Source organism: Elaeis guineensis, chromosome 6, assembly GCF_000442705.2.
Source record: "Elaeis guineensis isolate ETL-2024a chromosome 6, EG11, whole genome shotgun sequence".
NCBI lineage: Eukaryota > Viridiplantae > Streptophyta > Magnoliopsida > Arecales > Arecaceae > Elaeis > Elaeis guineensis.
The window spans coordinates 47,129,367-47,134,313 of record NC_025998.2 but is presented as its reverse complement, the minus strand read 5'-3'; the positions used below and the strand labels follow the sequence as shown (position 1 = coordinate 47,134,313).

Below are 4,947 nucleotides of genomic sequence, written 5' to 3'. Positions count from 1 at the left end.
TCCAAAAATATAGGTACTTGATTGTACCCTGAATAACCATCAAGAAAATAGAAGAAACTTTGTCCTGCTAACCGTTCTAAGATTTGATCGATGAAGGGCAATAAAAAATGGTCCTTCCTAGTAACGGCATTTAGTTTTCTATAATCTATGCATACTCGTCATCCAGATAATATGCGAGTGGGAAGCAGTTCACCTTCTTCGTTCTCAACCACAGTAATACCTAATTTCTTAGGTACTACTTGAGTGGGACTGACCCATTTACTATCGGATATGGGGTAGATGATTCCAGCATCTAACCACTTTACCACCTCTTTCTTTACTACTTCACGCATGTTTGGGTTCAATCTCCTCTGCATATCTCGATGGGGTTTTGTATGTTCCTCAAAATAAATATGGTGCATGCAAATGGAGAGGTCAATTCTTTTTAAATCGGTAATGGACCAACCGATAGCCTCTTTGTGTTCCTTCAGAATACCAACCAATTGTGCTTCCTGATTAGGGGTCAAGTCTAATGCAATGATTGTCGGGAGGGTGTCATTGAGTCTTAGAAATACATACTTGAGCGTAGCAGGAAGGGATTTCAATTCTAACATAGGTGGTGATTCTAAAGATGGAATTATTGGTGTACTGGCTAATGTGGGCAATGGCTCATACTTGATTGTCCATGGAGGAGTGGTTTTATCGTGTGGTGTATCCAACAAGATGTTAACTTCTTTCATATATTCCTCAAAGTCATACACTCCAAAGTAAGCCAAGCAAGTATCTAAGGGGTCTGGTGCTAGAATTATGGGTGTTGCATCTTCTATAATATCTTCTAGTGTATCTACTTCGAAGCAACTATTCATTGATGGTCCTTGGGAAGCACCAAACACATTCAATCTTAGTTTCTTATTCCCAAATGATACGTCCATGACTCCTATCCTACGATTAATGCATGCATTTGCCGTAGCTAGGAAGGGTCATCCTAAGATAATGAAAATTTGTCTGGGGTTGCCATTTAGTTCCATGTCGAGAACCAAAAAATCAACTGAAAAGTAAAACTCATCTACCTTGACCAAGACATCCTCAAGCATTCCACATGGTTCCTTAATTGATCTGTCGGCTAACTGCAGTGTGACTGATGTGGGTTTCAGTTCTTCGAATCCAAAAAGTTCATACACCGAACTAGGTAAAAAATTCACACTTGCCCCTAAGTCCAGAAGAGCTTTTTCAATGTGATAATTTCCTATAACACAGGAAATGATGGGGGCTCCTGGGTCCATAAGCTTTGGAGGAGTGGCATGCTGGAAGACAGAACTAGCCTGTTCAGTAAGACGTACTTTCTTTGGGATTTGTGATCTAGATTTACATTTTTGGGTGCACAAATCCTTCAAAAATTTGGCATAAGCAAGGACCTGTTTGATTGCGCCTAGAAGGGGAAGATTAATTTGGACTTGCTTAAACAATTCCAACATCTCATCGAGTTTTCCTTCCTTCTTATCTGCAGGAATAGGGACTTTCAGGGCATCCAAAAATGGAGCTTTAGGCAAGTAAGATGATTCCGGTGCAGTTGGTTCCTTCTCTATTTTCAGGTCCTCCTTATTCTTGGGTGATTTGGCTTCAGTTAGAGATTTAGGGTCGGTCTCATTGGTTGTACTAGTGTGTTCAATGACTTTCTCACTTCTCAGAGTCATGATTGATTTGGCATGTTTAGAAAAAACTTTTGAGGTATTAGAGCTTTCAATCACAAATTGCCCTCTTGGGTTGCTCTCGGGTTGGCTAGGTAATTTTCCTCCTTCCGTCCTACTGAATACAGTCGCTAGTTGACCTATTTGGGTCTCTAGCTTAGCAATGGATTGTGTGTGGGAGTTAAGGGTCTGAGTGTTGACTTCTAATCGTTCTAGTGCTTTCAAAACTTTTTCCTCAAAAGTTGAGCTGTGACCAGTAGTAGACGGTTCAGAAATATTTTGAAATTGATGGTATGGTCTATGCCTATATGTTGGGTCCTGATATTGAGGTCGAGGTACGGCAGGACCAACCACTGGTTGTGGTCTCTAAGAAAAATTTGGATGGTTTCTCCAGCCGGAGTTATAAGTGCTCGAATATAGATCATTTTTTGGTCTGCGAGCTTGTTGGACTAGAGCTTGCTGAACCTGCTCGTGCACAAACTCAGAAAATTGAGGTACGACTGGGCATTCACTAACAAAATAGTTCGGACTTGCACACAATGCACAAACTTCTTGGATTGGGTTAGGTGGAATCGGAGATTGTCCAGTATTTAGAGGACGATCTAATTTTTGGGACAGTTCATCTACCTTATGATGGATATCTATGGCATTTTCTACTTCATATATTCCACTCTCTTTGGGTTTAACATGGGTTTATCTCTAATAGAGGCAGACATATGATGTAATGAATTTTCACTTAAAATTTGAAACAGTCGCCATGCCTCATCCTCACTTTTCAGCATGAATGTCCCACCGCATGATGCATCGACCATTTATCGATGTCTTTTCGATAGCCCATCATAAAAATATTGGATTAACTGCCACTTGGGTACAGCATGGTGGGGATATTTTTTAATAAGATCCTTTAATTTCTCCCATGTTTCATGAAATATTTCTCCATCTAATTGGAAAAAACTAGTTATGGCTTTCCTTATTTGATTAGTTTTTCCTATGAAAAAATATTTCTTGAGAAACTCTCCTTGTAGCTGGTCCCAGGTTGATATAGTCATGGAATCCAAAGTATGTAGCCAGTATTTGGCTTTATCCTTAAGTGAGAAAGGGAATAATTTTAACCTAAGAGCATCATCGGAGAAGTTGTGAATTTTAACAGTTGAGCATATCTCAAGAAATTTTTTAAGATGTTTATAAGGGTCCTCGTTACTAAGTCCATAAAATGAAGGTAACATACTGGACTTAATTTCATATTGAGTGGCCTCCATAGCGGGCACTTGAATACAAGGAGAGTAGGTATATGTGGAAGGAGTAAAGTACTCCTTCAATTGCTTGGGTGGATCATTCTCCTGATTTCGGTCCATATTTTTATGTCTGTTGGCTCTAAAGGTTCTTTTTATTTTTGAATCAAAAGGTTGGATTTCTGGTTGTAATGATCTACAGCCAAGCATACACCTTACAATTATACTTTAGAGCAAACACAGAAAATTTTAGTTTTTATATATATATTTATAATAAAGTGAGAAAAGAATGAAAAAAATCTAAAGAGAAGAACCTAAGAATCTTAAATCTATGAAAAGGGAGAAATTAGTTAATGTATAGATGTTAATTGCAATCAACTTAAACAAGCATAGACTCTCTATCCTAAAGTTAACTTAGATCTAGACAGCTCCTAACTTTCAAGACCGCCTTTGAGCACTCCAAGCTCAAGACTGACTAACTGACTCGGTCAGGTAAGCGTAAGATGTGGGAGGTTCCCTGCTCGTTGCTTTTCTTACACACCAACTGAGTTGGCCAGGTCAGTCAACGAAACTAATTGAAAACTACTTTCTTTAACCACTTGCCTTAGACACCGAGCAATTAACCAATCCGCACTCGGTTCAACTCTAGAGCTTTCTTATCCTATTGAGCTCGAAATCCTTAGGGGTCAACATCTAATTAATTTTAGATTAAGGTCTAGGTTATGCAAATGCAAGGGAGTGATTTGTGGGCCAAGGAAAGGTGATCAAATCCCCACCTTATCTGATTAATGGGTTATTGCCCTTAAGATTAATTATGGAGATGAGATGCAAAGAAACAAGGTGTCCAATCAAGTTAGAAATTTTTATATTTGAGGTTACGCTATTTTAGTTAAGTGTTATGAAATGTCAGTGGCTTTTTTTTTTAATTAATTTAATCATGCCAAGGTCTCCGGCAACGGTGCCAAAATTTGATGCGTAGTCGTTGATAGCACCAAAAATAACTCTACTCACTATGTAGGTAGGATGAGTCGAGATCGTATCCTCAGGGACCTTGGGCTAAGTTGAGATTACAAAATAAAAGAAAGAAGTGTTGTTTTGATTTAGAAAATAAATTATCTTAAAATTTATGTAAGTAAAAAATAAAGAGCTCGGGAGTTTTGAATTAATTTACACTAGCAGAGTTGTATCTCTTTTTTAATTAAATAGATGCGATTAATCTTAGAAAAAATACCTATCTTTCCTCGGCATGCCCCATACCCGTAGATCATGGTGCATCTCCGAAAAGTACTAGGTAAACAACTCTTCTTTCCTCGGCACGCTCCGTATCCGTAGATCACGGTGCATCTCCAGAAAGTAAAAGTTGTTCATAATATTAATCTAACAAGAAAGCATAAATAAAAGCATGTGAAGGAGAGCAAATAAAGAACTCATGATGATAAAAAGCATAATTTTTATTGCATATAAAGAAATACAAGAAAGTTTAGAACAATAAATCATCTCTGTGTCCTTACAAAATTTTCACTCCCGAGACTGCTAGCCTAGCTGCTCATGAAGTAGTCCCTTTCTATTCCTCTATGCAAGGCTCTAGAAGAATTTATGGGCTCCCCTTCCAATGAGAGTACAAAAGTCTTTTTATAGGTATTAGGCGGGAGGAGTTTTACATGATTTTTAAATGTGGGACTAAAAAAATGCTAAAGACTAAAAGATGGATGGATGAGATGGAAAGATCACAAATAAATAAAGAAAATACAAATCTTCCTCTCAAAGTATTTCTAAATATTAATTTTTTTCCTTTAATAAGCATCTGTTCATCCGCCAGTAAAAATTCCCCGCGAACCCGCCTGCCGCGCGCCCACCCCGCATCCACCCCGCGTCCACGCTCGCGCCCATGCCGCGTCCGCGCTCGAGCCCACGCGCTCACCCGCGCGCCCAGGAACACTGCCACGTGAACATTCTTTTTGTATTCCAAAAAGAAACTTTTGTTTCTTCACAATGACGTCTATATCCTTTTGGATTCCTTGCATAGTATCTTCATTTTCTATAATACC

General features: G+C 38.7%; 1 non-coding gene across 1 annotated transcript; it reads left to right on the top strand.

The window, feature by feature from the left end:
- The first annotated feature begins 2,538 nt into the window (after positions 1-2,538).
- Positions 2,539-2,644, top strand: LOC140859008 (small nucleolar RNA R71). Its single transcript, XR_012142408.1, has one exon. It is a non-coding gene; the product is annotated as a small nucleolar RNA R71 (small nucleolar RNA).
- The last annotated feature ends 2,303 nt before the right edge of the window (positions 2,645-4,947 follow it).